General features: G+C 38.4%; 1 protein-coding gene and 1 pseudogene across 31 annotated transcripts in view; both read right to left on the reverse strand.

The window, feature by feature from the left end:
- PARD3 (par-3 family cell polarity regulator) overlaps positions 1–27,679 on the reverse strand; it is a 712,145-nt gene that overhangs the window by 370,621 nt on the left and 313,845 nt on the right. The window lies entirely within an intron of this gene.
- Positions 1,771–2,158, reverse strand: LOC134736403 (elongin-B-like; annotated as a pseudogene).

The following is a 27,679-nucleotide window of genomic DNA, read 5'->3' on the forward strand; positions in this document are numbered from 1 at the left end:
ATAATTGCTATATATAAAATAAATATATTATATATGTACACATATATAATTCAGCTGTGATTTTTAAAAATGTGAACTTCATACTGGCAGTCACGGATCCTCATCATTTCTCAGCTTGATTTATTCTATCCCTCCAGGCTTGGCCGTCTCCAAGTCATCCTCTACAAAGCACTCATGATACCTCTTCCAAACCACAAATTAGATGTCATAACTCAGAATTTTCGGTCTGCTTGGGGCACAATACCATTAGAGTACCCTCTGTGAGCTGAACAATGTCTCTGCACCCTTACACTCAACTGGAACACTCTGCAACTACAGAAGGCCAAAGAGGCTTCCCAGTTCTCTCTTCTGGGCCCTCTTCTCACCCACTCTCTTTTCTAAGGTCGGCCAGGCAGGCATTGCCATCTCTGAGAAGTTTAACAGGTTTCTACAGCCTAAGTGAAATCATGCTTGATTTCACTTGTTAGATCTGGTACTTTCTCATCTATCTGCCTCATTAAATTTTGTGATTCTACCCCCAGTTCTTAATCCAGCAAAGGACACTGAGAAATGTTTGTTGAAGTGTTACTGTACAAATAAATTAAGAAAATGAATGATTTCCATCTAGAGATACAGGACTTCCATCTATCTCTGCCTTTTCACATTGATTGTCTCAAGTATTGAAAGGGCAATCTCTGTAGCAAAGAAACAATTACAGATGTTGGAAGGCCCCAGAGAACAAAAAAAGAGTTTTCTACCAGGAAAAGGACAAAGAATTGCCGCTTCAAATACTGGTGATAAACTCCCTGGCTAGAAATCCCATCTAGGTTTTACTTTATTTTTTTTTTAACTATTAATTTTGCACTATGGTCCTTCATGCAGTGCTGACTCCCTTATGAGAATATCTGAGTGGGAGTCAATCTAAATTAATTCTTCACATATAATTTTATAGGTATATCTGCACCAAATTCCTCATATCACTTCCACTTTACCAATTTAGTTCAACAATCATGTAATTAAATTTTAAAATTATAACTTCATCTAACAAGTAATTTGTCTTTCAAAAATTGACATTGACTATTGATTGCATTGAAGATATTCTCTAAATGCTCAATGCCCTCTCCTTTGACATTTGTCTTCTATTATTTTATTAAGGATTCAAGTACAGCAGTAACTGTCAAGTTAACTTTCGATGAGCATTATTTCCCCCATTTCTTTATTATTATAACATTTACTCCACAATAACATATAAAAGTGTAATCTTTTTCTCTTACCTGGGGACTAGCAATTTGCCAATTTCATTTGCCAGTTTTCTGTCACCTCAGGATGTGCGTTTGAAGCTCCTGCACTTTACAAGATTTTATAATTATCCCAGTGTATGTTGACCATCAACAATTACTTCACAGCAGCAAGCCTCTCTACAACTATGAGGTGTTAAACTTCCACTCTAATCTCCATACTTCATTTTTATCAGAGCTGGGCTTTTCATCTTGCACATGAATTTATTTTTATTTATATATTTGTATGTATTTATTTTTTGAGATGGAGTCTCGCTCTGTCACCCAGGCTGGAGTGCAGTGGTGCAATCTGGGCTCACTGCAGCCTCAATCTCCCAGGCTGAAGGGATCCTCCCACCCCTGCCTCCTGAGCAGCTGGGACCACAGGCACTGGGATGCACATGAATCTTCATGGTACTGAAACCCTTTTTTTTTTTTTTTTTGCCCCCGACATCTAAATCTCTTTTACTGGGGGAAGTGGGCCTCTCATGGACGGGCAGAGTGCCCTCTGTGCATGGCTTGCTCACGGGCACTGCTTCCTGTGTCCTTGGGCTTCCTAATCACGGGATGTGCAGGGCCTCAAGGGCGTCGTCCGCCTGGAAGCCCGGCAGCGCTGTGGCCGGGGCTGTGGCCGTGCACTTTGGCTGGTGAAGCTACACTCGCCCAGTGTCTTGCCAACATCCAAGAGCTGGTCATCCTTGTACAGCTGCTGAGGATGCCCTCAACAATGCACTTCAACTCAAACACCATGCTAGACACCCTGGCATCTGTGAAGATGGTGATGCAGTGGCGCTGGATCATGAGGAACACGCTATCCCTGCAGCCACCTCTCCCTTCAGCATGCATGCGCGGCCACGCTGCCGGGTTCCCAGCCCAGCATGCCATGTGCATGGCCCCGCCTCTTGCCCGCCCCACTAAAAGCTTTCTAAGGAGTTTTAAAAAGTCTTTCTTTCAAAGACAAATATCTACAGCTGGACACAATGGTTCAAGCCTGTAATCTCAGAACTTTGGGAGGCTGAAGTGGGCAGATCATGTGATGTCAGGAGTTCTAGACCAGCCTGGCCAAGATGGTGAAACCCTGTCTCTACTAAAAATACAAAAATTAGTTGGGCGTGGTGGTGCACGCCTGCAGTCTCAGCTACTAGGGAGGCTGAGGCAGGAGGCAGAAGAATCGTTTGAACTGGAAGGCCAATAATCCCTCCAGGATGTTCCATTCTGGTGAGGACAGGACAAAGAATACACATGTGAACATAGACCATGCCATGAGGAGATCAGTGCTAGGAACGAAAACAAAGTAAAGGATTGGATGCTGCCAGAAGTTGAAAAGCTTTATTTTCTACAGGGGGAGTATGACGGAAGCACTTTAAAAACATTCAGATGGCTCATTATCCACTTCTCTGTCTTAACTGTTCCAGTTTCAAATTAATTCCTTACCACACAACCCTGTACACACTGGCGATTAATAAAGCCATTTGGCACCAACTGGTTGCTCCAAGGCGGCAATAAGACTTCATGGCTCTGAAACACATGGCTGCGTGTCTGTTTATATTACCTTCGAAGTGCAGAGATCTTTCATAGCTAATCTAAACCATTCATTCTCCTCCTTAAGGAAAGAGTAATGTAAAAGTAAACATGCCTTGATCATTTATAATAAGCCAATTAAGTCTGTAATCACTAACATTTGTTGAGCATTTACTGTGGGCTATGTATATGCTAAGAACCTTAATGTCATGACTGATCAAATCCTCAGAATAAGGCTATAAAATAGGTTCTATTATTATTCCCATTTTATAGGCATTCCTATTTTATAGGTATGAAGACTTGGTGTTACAGAGATAAGATATCCTGGCAAAAGTTAATCTAACAATAATTAGTGGAGATAAAAATCCAAGCCTCAGTAGTCAAGCCACAGAAAACATGCTCCTATCCAGTATGCATGAAATCCAGGAACACCAAGAACTGAAAGAAAGAGACTCTGGCTTATTTGCACCTTTCTCACCTACATCTACCATCACTGCCATCACACGGTAGGAGTGCAGTAAATGCACATTAGCTGAACTCAACCACACTGCAAGTCAGAGCTGGAAGAAAAGACACTATTCATTAGACAATGACTCATCTCATGCTTGGATCTTGTAATCGTTCTTCACAGGGAAAAAGAAAGACCATGAAAAAAATTTTAAGAATGAAATAAGTTCCCTTTAGCTAAGACAAGCAAACAGAAAATTCATCACAATTTATTTTATTATTAGGGGGATTTGTGAGAAGAAATGGGGAGTGGTACATTGAAGGAAGGGCACATTACAGAGAGAGAGAGAGACAGAGAGAGGGTGTGTGTACACAAAACAAAATGCTCGTGCTTCATATCTATGTCAGGAACATTTACTGGGATTAACAGAAATGAATTGGGTGCCCTTAATCTATACATTCACAAAGTATGTCACTAACGTCTTTGCCTCCCGAAAGGGCTGGGATCACAGGCATGAGCCACCACGCCCAGCCTGTCAATACAGTCTTGTATATTTTCACCAAGAGAGTCTTCTCAGTCAAATGTTTAGTCAATTTAAGATAATATACTTAGCACTCAGTACAGACTAACTCTTTCTTACATATATCGCTCCTATATTAACCTCAACAAAAAGTGGAAAATCCAGTGCAGTACTTAAGACCTCCCCATCCAAACGTCACACTTGTTTGTATACTCTTTGAGTTATATATGTGGTTCTAACACTTCACCAGTCATTAAAATGATGTGGGAATACTCTGTAAAATGCTGGTTCCAGGATCCCCATCAGAAATACTGAAAATTTGGTCTAGGAAGAAGCCCAGCAATTACTTTCACAAGCTCTTCAGATCATTGTAACATGCAGCCAAGACTGCTCTAGAAGAGAATTATTGCTCTAGAAGAGACAGCATTGCATATCAGCCCTAAGGGACCTCATGAAAAATACGGATTCTGAATGAATAGGCCTGGATGGGGCCCGAGACTGCAATTTCCATCAAGTCCCCGGATGATGGAGTCACTAGCCACACTAGCTATTTAGATTCAGCTCCTCAGTTACCTTTGCCTCATTTCAAGGGCTCTACAGCTTCATGGAGTTAGTGGTCACAGGATCATGCAAAAACACTGAAATTTTTTTAGTATTATGCAATGTTATAGGACACTGAATTTAGCTAAAGAAAAGTATAATTAAATAACCATTAATTATATACTCTCAGTTCTATTAACTTTTAATCACTCAGAAAAGATCTGAGGGATTTCCACTACTTTCTAACTTTAATTTGAAAAAGTTATATAGAAGTAATTGTTTTTCTACTTATCAAACATAGGGCAAAATAATCTGCATTTTCTAACACCTCTTTGATTTTTTTCATGAAATATGTTTATGTTTGTCCCTCTTGGGAATGATAATACATGCACATGACTCCCCAAGGAAGTAAACAAATTTACAGAAGCATTTTTTTTATTAAAGTGCTATCTTTAGAACTAGCTCACTGTGACAATTCGAATCCTATTGCAAATTTGTATACAAAACAGGAAATTTCAATAATAATCAAGGAAAACAATAATTCTCTATTTAGCATTTTAAGAAAACCAAACAAATGCTTGGCTGCTTTTTAATTGAGGAGATAAAGCACTTTAATATTGATAAAACATTTCTGTTATTTAAGTAGCACTTTTACAACTCTAAAGCCAAGAACTTTATCCATAACTCTGCCAGTCTGTCAGACAACCAGGCAAACAGAATTCAACCCAGTCATGGTTTCCTAGGCAACAAGCAGATAGAACCACTGGGGGAAAAAAAATGAAAACAAGAAAAAGCACCGCAGTATTTCCGGTAGGCTTAAGAAATGTATTTTAATTGTCAAAATGTCACAGACAACAATATTGAAAATCATTTCCTTGGAAATGATTCAAATCAGAATGCCATTTTCATTACAGCAAACGAAGTGTGGAAAAATAGAAAAATTAGATTCCCTTCCTTTGCTCTGAATTAAGTAGGGATGGTGATCAATCTTATTTGATTTTACAAAATGTTATCTACATTAGTACGGATTTCTAATATGCCTCCTTAGTTTTCTCTGCAAATATTACCATACATTGATTCAACCTAAAAAGAAGAGTCATCCGGGATGACGGGCTAGCATAGGATGAAGCATGTGGCTGAAGATCATCTGCTGCTGCAAAGACAGGCTCGTACCTGCTCAGGTCTTAATTCACATGGTAAACCACACATTTCAAAACACAGATTCAAACAGAACAAGGCTGTCCATATTCACGTGCGGCTCTAGTTTCCTCATCTATAACAAAAAGGGCTTACCTTCTATCTTAAAAATTTCTGGCCCTAACAGCTTTTGATTTTTAGAAATAAAATATAGAAGCGCTGTTCTGTCTAGAAAGACTGCTTACAAAATAAATACTATATTCTAAAGCATTTTAAAACTTTTTCTTTACAGGACCTAAATATTGACAGTTAACCTTTAGAAAATAATATTTGAAATGTCCTACCACATGGCTATTAAAATGTCTAAACTTTACACCAGCTTTTGTAACCCTGACGGCATTTACTCTTATATCCTTGTCAGAAACATTTACTTGGATTAACAGAAATGTGTTGGGTGCCCTTAATCTACACTTTCACACAATATGTCACTATAATCTTGTGAAATCATCTGTATTTTCTTCCAAAGAATCTTTTCAGTCAAACGCTTAGTCAGTTTAGAAACTTAGGTCGAATTGATTAAGTAATTCAGTCAAAACTACCAATTTAGTAGCTGCAGGCAAATATCGCTAAAGTGTTTTTCTGATAATTCACCTCTCAATGACTGGTAAATGAGGGAATGAATAGCAAAATGGGAATTCCAAGAAAGAAAGTGTTTACCATTTTTTCTGTCTACCTTGTATATCCACAAAGCAAAATTAATGTATTATAATTCATTTTTCCGAGCCAACCACCTGCCATTGAACTTCATTAGATCAATGTTAATGCCTTAGTCAATCAGTTGCACTACTGGAGTGGTCTTGAGTATCTGGCTGCATTTGTGCATATTTCCCTTTGTGATACATACTTCTCATATAAAAGCTAGTACAATGCAAGACATGCAAGTTATAAAAGAATAAGTTGATAATGCAAAGCAAAGTAAATGCCAAGAAATGGAAGCATATGCATACATTACCTTATTCCAATGTCTTTAATCAATTCAAAAAAATGTGACCTGTCTGCATGTGGCACAGGGGATCTCTACTCCTGGCTCATACCATTGCATGAGAGAGAATTATTAAATTTTCAGGAATTTCTGAGAGTTGATGGTTAAATAAAATTATTAAAAATTTATAATACAGGCCAGGCACGGTGGCTCATGCCAGTAATCCCAGCATTTTGGGAGGCCAAGGCAGGCGGATCACCTGAGGTCAGGAGTTCCAGACCAGCCTGGCTAACATGGTAAAACCCCATCTCTACTAAAAATACAAAAATTAGCTGGGTGTGGTGACAGGCACCTGTAATTCCAGCTACTCGGGAGGCTGAGGCAGTAGAATCACTTGAACCTGGGAGGCAGAGACTGCAGTGATCCAAGATAGTGCCATTGCACTCTAACCGGAGCAACAAAAGCGAAACTCTGTCTCAAAAAAAAAAAAAAAAAGAAAAGAAAATTATAGTACATAAACTTCCAACTAAGTTATATTAAAACAAAGATAATACTCAAAACTCTTCATGTTCTAATTATTTTACTATATTTTATTAGTATCTACACACGATGCATCTTCTCCATCTGTTATCATGGAAATACCATATTACGGTTTGCTACCATGCATCTCATCCCAACTCAACATTCAGTGACATCAATTTGGTAGCCTGAATCTGGCCATAATACTCATATTTACACCATGGAAATGGGAAAATGTGACAAAGCCAGGTTTCTGCGGTTTTCAGAGAGCCAGCTATTAAACATTTCCCAACACAGCAGTGGATCCAGAGAACCCGCACAAATTCCCTACTCTCTGGTAGTCACCAAAAATACAGGGCGCTACAGGATTATGTAGCAACTCTATGGAATCCGAAAACACCTACTGAAGAAACTGTTACTTGACCAGATGCCTATGGCATAAGTAAGGTTAGACAGGAGAACACCAAAGAGAAGTTTTACCAGGCAAAGGGAAAAGAGAATGCCTAGAATTAAGCAGGAAGAAGACTCATCCAAGAAATTCAGAGGCCCAGCGTGCTAGTCATGAGGTAGAAAAGAGACAAGGCTACAAAGACACAAAACAATTCTTATACACTTGAACAAAACATACCAGTATTCTTAACCGTACTGGGAAGCTACTGAAGGTTTTTAAGCATGGAGGTAGAAGGAAGAGAGATGTGAATTATTAAACGATCACACTTGACTAAACTGGAGAATGGATCAAAAGACTGCCCAAGAAAAGATGCAGAAAAAGTGACTAGAAAGCAGGTTCAGTGCCTCCAAACTTTCCTGATAATATAGCCCTGTTAGGAAAATCTTTCTGAGCACGCAGCTGTATAGGACTTTTATTTAATGATCATTTAAATGCTCAATTCCACTAATATAAACATTATTAAACATATACAAGGAATAGGAAATTTTACAATGTGAGATAATAAAATACAGATATGTTAAGTCCTGATATTCTCTTTTCAGTAATTGTTGTTCCCCAATCCCCATGTTGATCAAAGGTCCCCATTCGTTTTCCATGCCTCAATGGTTCCACATCACACTTCACAGATCACTGATGAAGCCAGCTTTGGGAGATGAAATGTAGGATGCACTGGTAACAGGATTGATAAGGTCTGCAGAGCTGGAGCCGATTCCACTGTCAGGGAAGACCAAGCTCATGCTCAGACATTCCACACTAGGAATAACCTCTTCAAAACTTAGCACCATGACTGTGACCAACTTCCAGCCCCCCACCCCAATTTGCCTACTGAAGATAACACAATGGTTGAGCCCAATTTCCTGGCACTCAATTTCGCCGGGGGCAAATAGAAAATGTTAAACTCATTGAGATGCCATTGCTTCCTAACTATTTGTACTCATAAACAAAAAAGGCAAAAACAAAAAACAAAAACCCACAGCTCAACACAAGCACAGTGGTCACTGTGTTCTGGCATCCTACTGTAGACAAGCAGATCTGCCCATCATTGCTTCTGACACCTGCCAAGTAAGACCTCATCCAACACACAGTCACGGTGCTCACAGAAACGTCAGTCTACAGTTCTGTAAGAAGTTCATCAGAGTCCAAATAAAGGAAAATCTGAATTGGCAAGGAGAACCCACGTTTATTGGTACCCTTGGAAAGATTCATCACTTGGATAATCAAGGGTAGACTCACTACATTTTCAGACAAAGCTGTGAAAACTGAATTTAGAGCCAGAGTGTTCTTGATGTTAACTTACTTTTAAGCATTTGCAAAATAAAAGCAATGATTCCAAATAGTGGTCTCTGAATACCCTTTCCCATTAATAGGGGCAAGGCTACTTTGAGAAATGACTGATTCCAGGTATGGGGCAGAAAATATATTAGAAGAGCATGAAACACACTGTCACAGCAGAAAGTGAGGATGCTGCTACCAACTGCTCTCAGGAGTCAGCTTAGAGGGGTCTGGCTATTCAAATGTGGGGCAACTGAAACATCAGTAAGAAGAATAATGCAACCAGCTGCAATAATAACTATGTTGATGTTTGTGAGTTCTTAATGATACCTTTTAAAAAGAAAAAAAAAAACAGTAAATATGAACCGTGAGGATGTGGCCCTAGAAAACCAACTTATTTTTTCTGAAACCAATAAAGGAAGAGGCCAGCCATGGTGGCTCATGTCTGTAATACCAGCACTTTGGGAAGCTAAGGTGGGTGGATCACTTGAGCTCAGGAGTTTGAGACCAGCCTGGGCAACATGGCAAAACCCTGTCTCTAGAAAAACACAAAAATTAGCGTGCATGGTGGTGTGCGCCTGTAGTCCCAGCTACTTGGGAGGTTAAGGTGGGAGGATGCTTAAGCCCAGGAGGTCCTGGCAGTGAGCCAAGATTGCATCACTGCACTGGGTGTCCAGCCTAGGTGACAGAGTAAAACCATGTCTCAAAAGGGAAGAAGAAGAAAAAAAAAAAGAAACAAAAACAAAACTGATAAAGAAAGAGATGAAATTAAGCATTTGGCCTACATTTTCTGTATGAACTGTATACCTCAGAGTAACTGGCAAGAATAGCTGAGAAGAAAAAGTTTCTGTTTATAGAAATATTGCCTTAATAAATAAAGGAAATACAGTAATAACAGGTAGATAGATAAAAGATCCAGGCAATAATTACGAGGGGCTGCTCACAAAATGATGAACAACCACACTCCCCCCATCTGCTGATGGAACCATACAACAATGCCTGGAGATAATATTATTACAAATTCAAATCAGAGTTATATTAAGACTCTACATCCACCTATCAGTTGATAAGAAACACCGAGGTTATAGAACATGGTAGATACCACAGGGATGGATTCAGCGAAGTCAAGACAGGACGAAGCTGCAGGAGAAAGCAAGCCCGATTTCAATGAAGAAACTGAAACACATGCACAGGGGTCAGGCAGGAGGAACAACCTATAGACTAAAAGAATCTGAAGAGATATATCAATCAAATGTAAGGTGTGGATTTTGTGTGGATTCTAAACCAGCCAAGTATAAAGCAACATTTACAAAACATTCAGATATTTTAATAACACTATTACATATAGCATTAAGTATTTTTGTTATTAAACAGTACTATTTTTAACGTTTCATGTTTTGAAAATGTATACTAAACATTTTCAGAAGAAGTGACATGAGGTCTGAAATATGTTTCAAAATAATCCTGTTTGGATGAGTTCGTAGGAGTATAGATGCAGCAAGATTAGCCATAAATTAGTAATTGTGAGAGCTGATAGTTGAGCTGTATGTTTAAAATTTTCTGTAATAAAAAATGAAATAATGTGATCCAGCAATGCAGAAGACTATAAAGACCAGTGAAAAGTATCCAATGTAGTAACACTAAATACCATTGGTCTTCCTATCTGTTGGTTCCACATTCATGGATTCAAACTGAATCCACGGATTGAATCTCAACAGTTTGAAAATACTTGAAAAAGAAAATAAAAATAACAAATAATGCAAAAATTAAAAATACTGCAAATAAAAACAATATAGTATAACAACTATCTATATAGCATTTACATTGTGTTAGGCCTTATAAGTAATCTAGAGATGATTTAAAGTGTTCAGGAGGATGTGTGCAGGTTATATGTAAACTATTACACAATTTTAAATAAGAAACTGAGCATTTTCAGATTCTGGTATCTGCAGGAGTTCCTAGAACCAACCCCCAAGCGACACTGAGGGATGACAGTGAGAGCTTTTCCCCACAATTAAGGTTATAGTTTTTTTAAGAAAAGCTGCCTAAAGTCACACGTTCACCATAATAATTTCTACAGTATTTTCTGCACTACAGTGTAATAAATCTCTTTAGAAAAGGTTATGCTGACTTTATACAACATTCATTGAGAAGAGGTATGGTTTTACTGAAAAGAATTGCTAAATCAAGCCTCCTAAAATGCTGTTCCTCACAAGTTAAATAAGCTAGGAAGCAACATGAAATTTAACAAGATGATCAGTGGGTCAAGATGTGGCCTCAACTCAATTTACTTAGATGTGCTTCGACTATGAAAAGAAGTAACAAATATTATTGTAGTGTGATTTCTTCCATCTTTAAAAAAGATGAAACACATTTAATTATAATGAAGTTACAAATGTAAAACAGTTGCATTTTGCCCACACATACTTAGCTCTTGGAAAATAATTCAAGGGGCAGTGAAGCAATATACAAAAACCGTGATGAAGAAATGTAAAGTGCTTTTTTTCTCCTCTCCTACCTCCTCAAAGAACTTCTTATATTATTTTGATTTCCATAAGATATATTACTATAAGATGTTCAAAAAGATTTATTTACCAATAAGATTGTAGGTAAGTAGGCAGAAAAAAACCAAAAATTTCAAATACGAGTAGCATAGAATCGAGAAGCTTGAAACCCATAGGAACTGACAGCAAATTATAAGAAGAAGTCAGATGTAGAAAGAGACACTTCAGTATTTCTCAGCTTCATTTGATTAATAATTCTTTTAAAAGTCTGAGGGAGATACACAAGTGTGGTATGTAGGTATTCATTTCAAAGACAGTGTTGAGGAAAATAAATCTAGAAAATAATCCATGGAATAACATTTCATTTATTTAAGACATATTAGTCACTGTCCCGTGAGTTTTATACACATCATTCTCATTTCATACATGCCATTTATGTCACGCTTTATTCCTGCTATGAATACTTGAAGTAAAAAGGCCACTATCCCCTGGCACAGTGTTGCTCACACCTGTAATCTCAGCACTTTGGGAGGCCAAGGCAGGAGGATTGCGTGAGGCCAGGAGTTCGACACCAGCCTAGCCAACATGGCGAAACCCTGTCTCTACTAAAAACACAAAAATTAGCCAGGTGTGGTGGTGCACGCCTGTAATCCCAGCTACCTGAGAAGCTGAGACACATAATCTCTTGCACCCAGGAGGCGGAGGTTGCAGTAAGCTAAGACTGCACCACTGCACTCCAGCCTGAGTGAAAGAGCAAGACTCTGCCTCAAAAAGAAATAAAAAAAAACAAAAATTAAAAAGCCTACATTAATACTCAATTTCCAGCCAATAAATAAGGATAATCACTTACGTGTGAACACAGAAAAACAAAGGTAATGAATCACTGCAACACATACACACACTCCTACCTTTTTTAGACACTTAGAATAGCACTGAAGTAATAGCCCTGACTCTTGCCTAAGAAAGTATAACACACATATCACCATTTTCATTACCAACAGATGGTGAAACATCATTTACTGTAGATGAGTCCAGAGGAAGACATACAGCAGCCAAATTCCTGAGAATAAAAGTACGCCCCCAATGGTTACTCAATTTTTGTTTAGCTCAAGACTTTTTTCTCTAAGTACATGTTCTTTTTTTTTTAAGTTGATAAGGAATAATATAATTACAAAATTATAGCTAAATCATCCTCTTAAGCAATAAAGCTTTGTTCTTAGATTTTAACAAAATGCAGCAGTCTAGAATACTTTGACAATAAAAAGAATATGTGAAGATGGATGATAAATTAAAAACCAAATAGTTATCGTTTCAGATGTGCTTTCAGTAGCTATGTTTTCTAATCAAGGGTATCTCCATTTTCTACGACGATAGACTACTGCACTGGACACTCAGTAAGCATATACCAGGTGAGGATATAGACACAAAAAGTTATTTGTGAGGTTTCCATATAAAATTACAACCTTGGAAAATGTATACAAATTGAAACAGATTTTTTAAATTGCATCCAGTGGAAAATAGTGTGAAATATTTCCTCAGTGTAAAAAAAAAAAAAAAAAAAATCCCATTAAAGGAATCTGCTAAGATATGAAGTACACGTTTAAACATGGATCTGTTGAAATTTTATAACATATGAATAGTCTTTTATCATGCTGCATTATCTAGAACCTGAAATGAATTAAGCATACTCTCTATTGCTCTAAGCCAACTCTGCCCAAGACCATGCAGCCCTTCCTTTTGATGTCACACTGCTAGTTTGACAGGGCTGAGAAGAAAGGAGAGTCCAGCCATCTCTCAGTGTCTGTGGGAGATTGGTCCCAGATGCCTGAGAATGCTCAAGTCCTGGATATGACATAGTACAGTATTTGCATATAACCTACACACACCATCCAGGACACATTAAATCATCTCTACGTTATATACAATACCTAATACAATGTAACTGCTATGTAAATAGTTGTTATACTGTATGACTTAGGGAACATCCACAAGAAAAAAAGTCTGGGCCAGGCGCGGTGGCTCACACTTGTAATCCCAGCACTTTGGGAGGCCGAGGAGGGCGGATCACGAGGTCAGCAGATCGAGACCACGGTGAAACCCCGTCTCTACTAAAAATACAAACAAAAATTAGCCGGGCACGGTGGCGGGCGCCTGTAGTCCCAGCTACTCGGAGAGGCTGAGGCAGGAGAATGGCAGGAACCCGGGAAGCGGAGCTTGCAGTGAGCCGAGATCGCGCCACTGCACTCCAGCCTGGGAGACAGAGCAAGACTCTGTCTCAAAAAAAAAAAAAAAAAAAGAAAAAAAGTCCGTACATGTTCAGTACAGATGCAATCTTTTTCAAACATTTTCAGTCCATGTTGGTTGAAGCCATGGATATGGAACTCACAGGCACAGAGGGCTGACGACATACTTGTTGAATGCAAAGCATCAAACCCGTGCTACACACATACAAGGATGATGATGTGATTCTGACTTTATAAAACCTTATGTGCTACAGAGATCTGAAAGTAGCTACAAAATAAAGCAGAATGTAGGACACACACAAAACTAGAAAAGGGTGCTATGCTTAAGAAAATTTTAATTATCTAAAAGATTAGCAAATGCCCAAGAATGCACTTTTTCACAATCGAAAGAAGAAAGTAAGTTGTAAAACAAAAATGGCCTTTAGGTCAATGTGCTCATGAAGACTCATTAGAACCAATCTTCCATCATTTTTTAAGTCTCTATTCAAAACAGAATTATTTAAAATGTCTAAAATAGGCCAGCCACGGTGGCTCACACCTGTAATCCCAGCACTTTGGGAGGTCAAGGCAGGCGGATCACCTGGTGTCAGGAGTTTGAGACTAGCCTGGCCAACATGGCGAAACCTCATCTCTACAAAAATACAAAAATTAGCTGGGTGTGGTGGCTCATGCCTGTAATCCTAGCTACTCAGGAGGCTGAGGTGGGAGAACAGCTTGAACCCAGGGCATGGAGGCTGCAGTGAGCCAAGATCACACCACTGCACTCCAGCCTGTTATGTTCCAATAACAAAAGTTACATAAAATAACATAAATTATAATAACATAAAATGAATACAGTAACATAACTTGTGTTACAATAACTTAATGCCTAAAAGTAAAATAAGTCATACAGAAGGGAAGAGGAGAGCTTGAACAAGAGAGTACCAGTGAAAGAATGAAACTTCCTAACATGCACAATATTCACAACCTGTACATAATTTTTCTCATCAAAATTTCACATCTACAGCACTAAAAATTTACTATAAATATTACGTTTAATTGTGCAAAAGAGCTAAAAATAACCAATTTGTTACCACAGATTTTTGTTTTTTATCAAGCAACCACAATTATATAATGGCTAGAGTTTTATTTGTACAAATATTGCCCCATATGGCTCACCTAAATAAAAAATGGTCTCAAAGAAATACTCACTGATATAGTTTGGATACTTGCCCCCTGCCCAAATTTCACGTTGAACTGTAATCCCTAATGCTGGAGGTGGGGCCTGGTGGGAGGTGTCTGAATCCTGGGAACGATTCCTTCACGGTTTGGTGCTGTCTTCATGACAGTGAGTTCTCAGGAGAGCTGATCATTTAAAAGTGTGTGTGTGGCACCCCCCTCTGCCCGACTTGCTCCTGTTTTCACCATGTGACGTGCCTCCTCCCCCTTCAACTTTCACCATGATTGTAAGCTTCCAGAGGCTTCCTAGATGCCAAGCAGATGCCAGTGCCATGCTTCCTAGAAAGCCTGCAGAACAGTGAGCCAATGAAAGTTACCCCAGTCCTAGGTGTTTCTTTATAGCAATGTAAGAATGGGTGAATACACGCACTAGATCATTACTGTTCATTACTTTCCTTCCCAAAATACTGAAATCAAAATGATCAGCCCATTAATATCACTGGGTCAGATGCTGATTTCATATTATCATGGAAGACGATGTATTTGTGAAGTGCATTATTTTCACACTACCGCAAATATTTAAATGTATGTAAAATGTGGTAGGCAAAATAATGCCCTCCCACCCCCCTCCCTGTTAAAAAAAAAAAAAAAAAAAGATGTCTACATCTTAATCCCTAGAACCTGCCATGTTACCTTACATCATACATGTGATTAAGGTAAAGACCTTGGCATCAGGACATCACCCTAGTGGTATGGAATGAATGTTGTGTCTACCAAAACTCAAGAGTGGAAATCCTAATCCCCAAGGTGATGGTATAGGATGTGGGGCCTTGTGGGAGGCTGTGTCCTCATGACTTAGATTAGTGCCCTTATTAAAATGACCCAATGGAGCTTGTTTGCTCCTCCCACCATGTAAAGACATATTGAGAAGTAAAGATCTATGAGAAGGCAAGCCTTCACTAGACACCAAAACTGCTGGCACCTTGATCTTGCACTCGCAGCCTGTAGGACATGAGAAATGAGGTTTGGTTGTTTATAAGCCACCCAGTCTAAGGTATTCTGTTGAAGCAGCCTGAATGGACTTAGACAGTGGGCTCATTTGGATGATCCTGAGTCTCACTCAATTCAAGACTATGTAGTCACATGAGTCTTAAACATGGAAGAGAAGGTCAGAAGGGGAGTCAGAGAGAGACGTAACCATAGAATAAGGGTCCATAAGGTACAAGGTTGATAATGCTAGAGATGGAGGAAGGGCCATACACGAAGGAAGGCAAGTGGACTCCAGAATCTGGAGAAGGCAAGAAAACAGATTCTCACCTAGAGCCTCCCGCAGGAAGGCAGCACTGCCAACCCTGGATTTCAGCCCAGTGAGATCCACACCAGACTCTGACATGCAGGACTGTAATAAACTCTTTAAGCCCTAACATGGTGATGATTTGTTATAGCAAGAATAGACTAGTACTAATTGTGTGTGTAGTGATATATAGACACACACACACACACACACACACACTCAGAACTACATATACCCTGCTTTCCAAAATTGGAAAAAATAAACTATACATTAGACTTGGCTAGGTGTGGTGGTGACTACCTATAGTCCCAGCTACTGGGGAGGCTCAGAGAGAGGATTACTTGAGCATAGGCAACATAGCAGGACCCCATCTCAACATAGCAGGATCCCATCTCAAAAAAATAAACAAAAAACAACAACTTTGATTAAACTAATTTCCCACTTTTGAAGAAAAGAGGACAGATCTTAGAAAAGGGGGAGAAGTGAGGAAGGCAGAGCTGGTGACTTCTCTTCCAGCAGAAGCACAGACACAGGCCCATGCATATCCCTGCCCAGCTGGCTTTCCTCCCCCTCCTCATAAGGGATCCAACTGAACCATGGATCGCAGACTCATACTAGAATTAAATGCAGTTTTATGCCTCAGTGTCCTTGTTTCTGCCTCCCATTCCCAACTCCCTTATTCTGGTTATTAAAAAAAATTGGCTATTATCAAATATTAGAAGATACTCATGTACTACTTAGACAAACTGATCACCAGCTGGTTTTTCTTGTTCTAAGCCACAAATCATTAGGCTATAACATCTCTGCCAAGCAATACAATATTCTTTTCCAATTCATTAACACAAATTCTGTATTTAAAATAAATACTTCTCAAGCTGTTTTAAATAACAAATTAACGAATCAGTCGGCCATGGCTCAAAATGACATTTTAATTAAATGTGATGATAGGTTGAGTACCCTAGCAGTTCGCTAAAATGCCCTTTGCTTACCCTTTTTCCATATTATGGTTGTGGGGAGGCATCCCTAACTGATCTAACTGTAATTTCTCATCTTAAACATGGGATCTATCTTTAAAAGATAATTTATTTTTCTTAAATTACATGCTATTCCTATAATCCTTCCATATGTAACCTCACTATCAGCTCTGTGTGTGCATATGTATATATATATTTATATATACAGACATTACATACTTTTTTAAAAAATTACTACCAAAGTACTACTAAAAAGACAAGAAAAAGAGGCTTTGTGTGATATGGTAGAAACACACCACAGGATAGACAACAGGCTGCTGTGATGGCTATTACATATTCACCCTTTCCTCCATGAGGAGGAGTGGGAAAGTGATTTATAGTGGCTGTTTAATCCCTAGGGTAGAAAATTTAAGGTGCAGAAAACTTTCTACAAGTTCTAGAGAGAACATAGGTAGAAAGGCATTCTATGCTGGGAATACACAGTGTGCCAGTACACAAGAATAAACAGGTTGATGGTTTGGATTTACGAGAACAAGAAAGGAGAAATAGTAGATGATGTCATAATGCTCCTTTTATAGAGTTATGAAAATCATTCATTTCATATATGGTTAACTGCTTTCAAATGCCAGTGAGAAAAGCAGTTAAAAAGCAGGGATCAGTTCTGAGACATGGAGATTTTATAAAAACAAGCTTTACTCTGGGAAAGTGCTATCATCAACCCATTCTTGAGCAAAACTATGCTCACTGCACTTCCACATTCACAAGCCATGCAGTGCACACACTGGAGCCCCCAGATTTTTTTTTGTAAGAGATGGGGTCTCACTCTGCCACCTAGGCTACAACGCAGTGGTATGATCACAGCTCACTGCAGCCCAAACTCCTTGGTTCAAACGAGCCACTTGCCTTGGCCTCCTGAGTAGCTGTGAGCCACCAGGTACAGCTATTTTTATTTTTACTCTTTTTGTAGAGACGGGATCTTACTATGGTGCCCACGCTGGTCTTGAACTCCTGGCCTCAAGTGGTCCTCCCACGTCTGCCTCCCACAGTGTTGAGATTACAGGCTGAGCCAATGTGCTTGTCCCCAAGATTAAAAAAAAATAAAAAGAAAAGTATTTGTTGATATGTAGGCAATAAATTGACAAATAATAGTTTGTAAATTACTAATTTACCAATCAATATAAATTGAGTAAACACAAAATAACACCATGAATTAATAAACTGATTTAGACTTCTTTTTTTCCTTTAAAATGTAGCCCAGAGAGAGACTACTAGCTGTCCATTCCATGGAAAAGTTAGAGGTGAGAATCTCAGAGGCACACTTATCAGCACCTTGCTGGCTTGTGGGCAGCTTTCTCTTAGTCACTGAAAGAGAAAGGAGTCACTGGTTGGGAGTGACTCAGAAATTCTGAGATATGAGGCACCTCTCCAGCTGGGTAGAGGAGCCAGGCAGGAGCAAACAGAACTGGGGACACAAAGCCACTGCTGACACTAAAAACAACGAACAAATAAATAAGCAAACGTATTCTCAAGAAGTAAAGGAGAGATCTACATCAAGTGCAGCAAGAAGAGGGGAAAGGATTGCATCTGCCAGGCTTTCATGCTGACAAAATAATCCACAATATGGGTCTCTGTGTGACATGCACCAACAGAAAAAAGAACCCAAATACCTGGTTGGATTGAAAGATAAAAACAAAAAACAAGAACTCTTGTTTATTGACCAGTGTACAATCTAATCTTGGCAAATGAAACAAACACTTTCATGCAATTATTTTCTCCATGTAACACGCATCTTATTACCATTTGGAAATGGGATTTCTTGCTTTGATTTAAATAGGCTTTCTTAACATATTCACAGCTACATTCCTATTACAAATTTTCAAGTGTAAGTAACTATTTCTGCTTCTGATAAACCGGTAACATAATTAGGCAAATAAGGCTTATTCCCATGCAAAAGTAAGAGTACCAGGCAAGACCTCAGAGTCAAGTCAAATGTAATAGTCAAGGGTAAAAAGAAGTGAAGAGGGAAGAATTGGGCAGTGGGGAAATCTTTTGTGTGGGAAAAAATGAATGTGTAAACCTGTTCTGCCCTAAGATTTCATTAGGTTTTGAATGATACAGAGAGCTTTGTGCACAGGGGGTCCAGTAGCACATGGTTTAGGTCTAATTTCAAAGGTAAATTCTGGTGAAATCTGTCACTCACGCCATCCTAAAGGACCACATGTCAAGGCTCTGTGGATACCCTACAGGCAGCCCTGTGGACCCCCAACAGGCAAGCCTTTCCAGATGAACGCCAGGCCAATGTCTACATCTGATGACATGGGGCAGAATATCTCTAAAAAATAATACTTCCCCGGCCAATGGACTGTGCCAGTTACTATTATAAAGTGTAAAATATTATATTACATACATGTAAAGATTTTTAATTTCAGGCGTCACAGAGATGCAATTAAATATATGGGCCAAATGTTTATTCTGCTTAAAGACAACTTAGAAATACTGATGCCAGGTTGCATGTGGTGGCTCACGCTTGTAATCCCAGCACTTTGGGAAGCTGAGGCAGGCTTGAGGTCAGGAGTTCGAGGCCAGCCTAGCCAACATCATCAAAGCCCACTGCTACTAAAAATACAAAAATTAGCCAGGAATTGTGGCAGGTGCCTGTAATCCCAGCTACTCGAGAGGCTGAGGCAGGAGAATCACGGGAACCCAGGAGGTGGAAGTTGCGGTGAGCCGAGATGGCACCACTGCACTCCAGCCTGGGCAACAGAGGGAGACTCCATCAAAAAGGAAAAAAAACAAAAAAACAAAAAAGAAATACTGATGACATGACAGATAGGAACTGCAAAGATGCTTGGGCCCCACCAAAGTCAGGAGTTTGGAAATGCCACAGATCTTGAGGGGTAATAAGTATTCATACATTTTCAGCAATACCTCTGCTTGTCTTGAATTTGGAGACCTGAGCTGCAGTTGTGCCATGAGTACAGAATATGTTATTATTTTACATCGAGCCTCAATTTCCAAATGGTAAACATCAGGAAGGTGAACTGCGAAGTTTCCTAAGGAGCTGTTACACCCAACAGATTTACAAAAATCTTTTCCAAATCTCTCCTATACAATATATTGATGGCCTCAATGGGGAGAAGCCATGCACATGTCTCAATTTTCATGAGCCCAATGGGAGCAAAGAATTCCTGGGTAACACAAGCAGACATAAATGACGTGATACACTGAAAAGAGTATAATGTTACCTAAGTCTGCTCCAATGTCAAGTCCACAGATGAAATGTTTCAGTCCACCGAGGTGATCACTCATATGTTATTAATGTGTTAGAAAACCTAATATTACTTATGTCGCTATGTATGGAAAATATATCTTGTTTGTGTTTTACGGATGAAAAATGTCAACAGGCAAATTAAAAAACAATTTTACAACAAAAATCACCATATGTTAACGGCCATTTACTTGGAAATCTGAAGGATAAAATAAATTTCACTGTGATTGCAAATATCAGTGAAAAAGAAGATTTTATTTGTGTTATTTAAATATAGTTCTCTGAAACACACAAGTTGGTTCACAGTGCGCCTGCTGCTGCACTGCCGCCGCCTGACAGCCTGTCTTATCTGCCAAATTGCTCATTAGGTTTGGCAATTTTCACCTGCGCCTCCAGTTCATATTTCAACAGGGAATACACATCAGCCTGCTTTTACCATCTTCTGCAGTGAGCTTCCAACACCCCCACAATAGCACAGTGTCCCTGATCTGCAACCCTCCAAACACATCTTGCATATACACCATTATTTTTAAATGCCAATACAGCTCCCAGTTTTCTAACCAAAACTACGGGAGAATATGCAAAATAAGCCCTGTATTACAAATACTAAGATGACCGATAATTTACTTAATTTTTTAATGCAAAAAAGAACACACAAACCATATAAACTTAATTTCTTAAATGCTCATCTTAACAGAGTATTTCTGAGTGGGGCGCAGGGGACAAGAGGGCAGAGGATCCTCTTCCAATTGGCTCTGACCCCTCCAACCTTTGTTACAGGTCGGAAAAAAGAGTACTCCAATTTATAAATAAACAATAGAGGTAACGTGGCAACGGGAACAAAGAGGTAGCTGAGCGTACTACTCAGCTCTCTGCCTGTGCCTGATTTTGCCGATCGCTGCCAATGAGCACTGTGACATTCAGATCGACTAAAAAAAAAAACAAAAAACAAAACAAAACAAAAAAGGAGATACTTTGTGGGCAAAAAGCACCAAAGATATAAAACAAAATGTCTGAAACTCCATAAAACAACTTCTGATGGAATACTGTTTTTCATTTTGCAGAAGTAAAATATTCACCACCAACCCTGCAATTAGCTAGAAAATTACAATAATTACAGCAATTTTGTATCCCATCTCCAATCCAATTAATAGATATATGACCTTGTCAACATGTAATAATCAGATTGCATCTACAACAAAACTGGATGGGTTTTATATGCTGAATAGAACTTGCACAGTAAGAAGGTAATTATTTGAAATACTGAGAATACCATTTGTATGCCATGCTCCAATTCACAAGTTAAAAGGAAATACAATAGGAATATTATTTCTATTTGCAATATGTATTTAAATCAGATCCAGAAAATAGTACTCTGATACCAGCAAATGTTAGGAGGACAGATCTCTATACCAAAGGTCTTGGATATTCTAGAAAGACAAAATCAATCTGTATATTCTTGCTAAGAAAAAAAATTAAGAAATCAAGAAGTTGGGGGGGCACTAATTTAGGCACAAGCTTTCTATAACAATTATTGATATTTCTTTAAGGTCTAAATGTTAAGAAGATAGTAAAATCTTATCAGTTAATTAAATACCATCATTTCAGACAAATTTCCCAAGTAATGGATAAAAATTAACTAAAATTAACACAGCTAATAAAAGGTTAAAAATGACAAAAGACTTAAAAGGCAGCAAAAAAAGAAATGTAATAAATCAGATACTTTGTTTCCCCAAATTTTTATAGCAATACCATTTCCAGAAATTTCACCATTCCTCGGGCTTACATCATTTTCAAAGGAAACTTCGTTCTTCACTTTAGATCTTCCAGAGGAGACATTTAAAAATTTGAATTGTGAGGTAAAAGGAATCTAGCCATGACCTAAACCTGGGCTACCCTCAAATATCTGACTTCTATAAAAAGTCCTTGGGAATTGAAGAAGAAAAAAAATCACAGAGTGAAAAAGTCATACACAAAATATCACCAGCCTTGGACTCAATGATTTGCACCTGAACTGTGTGACCCTGAAAGCTTTAGATCTAAGCCTGATTTGTTAATATTGAAAATAAAGACAGTTAAATGTATATCACAGACAAGGTTCCAATTTGACTCTGTAAAAGTTCCATTCCATCTACCTAAGGGGCCACTAATGTCCCATTCCAGAATACATGTCCTAGTTACTTGGGCTGAGTAATGTCTCAACCCCTTTACACATCCCCAGGAAGTGGATCTGCACTCAGGAGACATGATCGTCCACACCATTCCACAACTAACTGTTAGTCTAGTGCTTCTCCTGTGTCACGGGCTGCATTAGAACTGTGAACATTATCTCATTACTATACAAAACCATCCTGAGGCAGGTACTCAGAGGGGCAACCAGTGTAATTACCTACTAACCTTGCCCAGTGGCCAAGATGGTGTGACTCTCTTTCCTGTACTCTTTCTAAAATGTAAACACTCTATATTACAAAGGAGTATCTGCATAACAAGCTCATGTTGAAAGTATAAAGTAGAATATACTCCCATAAAGAATAATATACACTCAAACTTATCAAAATCTGGGTGGGGGAAAAAACCCCAACAGTTATGTAGAATATCTAGTAACCAGTTTCCTTTAGAGCAGAACATGCAACTGCCTGGGAGCATGCAAAGACCTTCCGAGAGATACATTTTAAGGTATCCCATGTCAAGCTCTTAGTGTTCAATATGCATCATTCCCTAAAAAGGTTCTACGAGCCTGAAAACAAGGGGGTCAAGGTGTAATGCGGTTTGTTCCCACCCAATTCTCCATGGTCAACAGCCCCAAAGCCAGTATGTCCATGAGGCAGTGTCCAGGGCCACAATTAGTTTAGAAGCCCAGGATAGTGTTTTATTTTCCTTTAAAATCAAAAAAGAAAAACAAATTTTTAGAGTCAAAGAAAATGTTTTCACTTTTTTCTCACATCAGAAGAAAATGATACTCTTAGGGACCACGAAAATCGATTCAATGTTGCATAAAATGGAAAAAGTACAATATTGAAATATTTAAAGTTATATAAAATATAATTTTATGACTGATATTATTATGGTGAGGGCAGCCCATGATGGCCAAAGTGCCCAGAGTCCGGGAAAGTCATGATGGTGTTCTGAATAGCTCTTCTGCTTTGCAAAATTTAAAAAACAAACAACACGCGCATTGAAAAAATGACAAAACAACAAAAAAAAAAGCATCACCTGTCCTGAATCTTACAATTGATGTACAACTGTGCATAAAAACTTCCAGGATGACAAAGCACAGTTTAATACAGCAGCCTCAAGACTGAGAACATAAATGCTTCTGGATAACAAACACTTTTGTCACTCAACTAGTTTCTAGATCCCTCCTTTCAACAAAAAAGAAGGACATCATAAGCCAGTTTTTAGCTCATTGATGTATCTGTAAAAATTTCTGACAAAGGATCACTAATTGGTGTTTAGCATTTAACTTGGAGGTAATTAGAAGAATTGAGTAATACTAATGTAACAAAATTCCATTTACTCCCTAATTTCTGACTCTCCTTCCAACGTAGGAACAACCAGAGAAAGCCAAATATGAAATTCTAAACAATCACACCATATATGCCCCTCTTCTAGGTAGCCCACCTGCAGCTACCTCATGCCAGCAGTTTCCAATCAGAGCACACCCAAGCCTTCTCATTTCTCCATGCAAAAGCATTCCCACTCCTCAGTCTGCCTGGGAGCCTCTGCCAAAGGCAAGCCATGATAGCTGCCCCCTAACTACAGCAAGCTCTGAATAAATAGCCTTCACCTGTTCTCATTTGGATGGTCTTCACTTATTTCCACATTAAAAAGCAAAACATGTTACATATTTGTATATTTGTGCTATTTTGATCTATTATATATTAATAATCACACAGTACTATATTTAAAATTTTAATGTACTTTGTTTGTTGCAAAGAAATAAGATGACCAATAAAAATATTCAAGCCTAAAAAAGATTAGGTTAAAATTCGGTGCCATATGGAATGGGGGAAAAAAGTTCAAAGAGAAAAGTAATTAAATAAATCTTCAAACTACTAAGAAGTGCTTTAAGTGTGTATTTCCTTTATTTTTTTTTAAGTACCTTTATTAAGGTAATTTTGAACCAACATATAAAAGTAGACAGAATAGTATACTGAATCTTTAGGTAACCCATCCCCTAGCCTGTACTATTCTGAAGAAAATTCTACAGATATTGTATTAATCATAAATAACTCATTACATGCTACTAAAAGGTAAAGGTTCTTTTAAAAATAATTTCAATAACCTTATTGCATCTAAATAATTCCTTACTGTTAAATGCCCAATTTGTGTTTTATTCATCAGCATACAAATGTCATTCTTTATATTAAGCTACATTTAAATCAGGATTTAAATAAGATCCAGACATTATGATTGGATGTTACATCTCTTAAAAGTTTCTAATAACTTATAAATTCCCTCTCCATCTCTTTCTGCCCCTGCAGTTGATTTTATTGAAGAACGTGGGCCATTTGTCTTACACAGTTTCCCACCATCTTGACTAGGCTGACTGCACCCCTATCGTGTTCACATGCTTCTCAGGGTTCTGTATTTCCTGTAAATAGGCACTTGGATTTAGAAGTCTGATCAGATTCATGATTAATTTCTTTTGTCAAGACTACCTCATAGGAGGTGTTGTGTTTTTTTCATCAGGAGGCATACAATGTTTGGTTGTCTCTCCTTGATTATTATTTTTTAATGGTGACTGTCTTAGTTCATTTTGTCCTGCTCTAACAGAGTACCTGACACTGGTAATTTATAAAGAACAGCAATGTACTCTCTCACAGCCCTGGAGCCCAGGAAGTCCAAGATCAAGGGTCTGGCATCTGAAGAGGACCTTCTTACTGCATCCTCACATGTAGGAAGGTGGAAGGGAAAGAGAATGAATGCAGCGTCCTCACATGACAAAGCGACAGAGTAACCCCAATACTTCAAGCTCTTTTTATACTAAGTTATTTTTATGCTAAACTCTTTTTATACTAAGAAGTAATTTTTAGTACATATATACAAAGTGATTTCCTCTTCATCTACTATTTGGTTATACAGTGATACCACTCAAACAAAGGATATACAAAATAGATTTCTTTTTTTCTTTGTGACAGAGTCTCTCTCTGTCACTCAGTCTGGTGTGCAGTGGACAATCACAGCGCACTGCAGCCTTGATCTCCCAGGCTCAAGAAATCCTCCTGCCTCAGCCTCCCGAGCCACAGCGAGTGCAGTCACACATCACCATGCCCATCTAATATTTTGATTTTTAACAGAGACGAGGTCCTTTATAAATTACCAGCCCGGGCTGTTAATTTTATCTTTCTTTGAACAGTTTTCCAAATAATAAGCAACTTTATGACTTGAACACCTCCCATTAGGCCACAACTCCCAACACTGTTGTACTAGGGATTACATTTCCAACATGTAAATTTGGGGGGACACATTAAGACCCCAGCAATGATCAGTACCTAGATCCATTATGTCATCAGAAGTTGCAGAATAGTAATATTCCAATGCTATCATTATGTCTTCATTTATTAGCTGAAATACTTACATAAAAAGCAAGTATTTGGATATCCCGTGAAACCACACTACAAGGAAATGCAGAATAGATGACTTATTCCTGCTTTCCTTTATAAGGTTTCCAAATAATAAGGTGGTTCACTGGTAGCCTTCTCCTTGCTTGCTGGCTTCTTTATTATCATTATACACTCATGCATGTATTGCTGTTGCTATCTTTATTGATGCTCCCACTGTTCCATCTTTGGCCAGCAGGAGCATCGTGTTGTCTCCTAGGCCCTCTGGCCCACCCTAGTAATCTTTCATAACTGCCCTATTTTCTGATATGACAGGATGATCCAGGATGATCTTATACATTTCCTGTACAGACTCGCATTCAGGCATTTCTCTAAGAAGCTCTGATCCCCTCAAATGAAAAATGCTATTTCCAGAGCATAGTCTGGATTGAGAAATGCTGAGTTACTGGGCTGGTCATTGATTCCAGATCTTTTCTGTGAATATACACAGGAGTTTTTCTTCCCTCCAGGATCCTTTTTTAAAAACTAAAATATATCAGGAATTAATTATGACATGTCTAAACTGAGGACTATCCAATTTTTGTTCATTCTCCTTTAACTTATATCTGTACACTTTTTCTTCTATACTAAGAATACTGGGTACTCAATGACACCAGGAATGAGAGAATTAGAATATTACAATTTCCCATCTCTTTCATCCTGTAATACCCACCCAAAAATCTAAGATTAACAATACCAACAACAAACAGTTTCAGGGTCCATGTCGTTAGGCAGTTCTTTTTTTCCTTAGGATACATCTCCCTTTGTTTGTACAAATTGCTTTGGTTTAAAGTTAATTGAAATAGTTACTCTTGTTATATTTAGGCTACCAACTAAAAATATATTTACAGTCAGATATTTCACTTATTTTTTGTTTTTAAAATTAAAATTTATTGTGTATGAATATTAATATTCATTTGAAATGTTTACTGTAAAAATTAAAAATTGATCATTTTATAATTATGTAAAAGATGATATAGCTCCAACCTCAAATATACAGAAGGAAGTAGTATACATCTAGTTTCTATTTTACTTCCTCCATCCTATTCTCTCCCTTCTCCATAGGTTGGTTAGTTGGTTTGTTTGGAGTCAGAGTCTCATTCTGTCGCCCAGGCTGGAATGCAAGGGCATGATCTCAGCTCACTGCAACCTCCACCTCCTGGGTTCAAGAGATTCTCCATGCCTCAGCCTCCCAAGTAGCTGGGACTACAGGTGTGTGCCACCACGCCCAGGTAATTTTTTTGTATTTTTGGTAGAGACAGTGTTTCACCATGTTGGCCAGGCTGGTCTCGAACTCCTGACATCATGATTCACCCGCCTTGGCCTCCCAAAGTGCTGGGATTACAAGTGTGAGCCACCGTGCTCAGCCTGAATTATCTTACTTAACTTTCTCATTTCTTAAATTTTTATTAACTAGTAATCACATGTTTGTCTTCTAGTTTAAGGGTGTTATTCAGGATATTGTTCAATATACTGGAATCAACAAAATGTTTCTCAAGTTTTAAGTTAACTGCTATTTTGACTACACAAACAATGATGTATTTAATTCAGGGTTTCTAACCGTGGCACTACTGACATCTGGGCTGCAGAGTTCTCTGATGTGGGATTGTCCTGTGCTTGTAAGGTATATACCAGTGTCTTTGACCTCTACTCAATGCCCAACTCCACCAGTTGTCACAACCAAAAATATCACCAGACACTGATAAATGTTCCTTGGGGAAAAAACACTTATGTGGTTGAGGAGCAATGATTTAACTAAATCAGAGTTCTCTCTGTATTTTCTACAAAAAAAGCTCAAGGCTAAATTAATGGCAGCTTCTAGGGAAACATAAAAAGACCTCAAGATGAGAATTCTGTGAAAACCATCTAGGCTTTATCTTAATACCCAAACTTCGTATCTATTTTTCTATGGAAAAAAATACATACTCTATATATATTTTTCTCAATTTCCACCAATTCTTTATGGAACAAAGGGAATGAGTGAATTCA

This window comes from Symphalangus syndactylus, chromosome 4 (assembly GCF_028878055.3).
Source record: "Symphalangus syndactylus isolate Jambi chromosome 4, NHGRI_mSymSyn1-v2.1_pri, whole genome shotgun sequence".
NCBI classification, from domain to species: Eukaryota; Metazoa; Chordata; class Mammalia; order Primates; family Hylobatidae; genus Symphalangus; species Symphalangus syndactylus.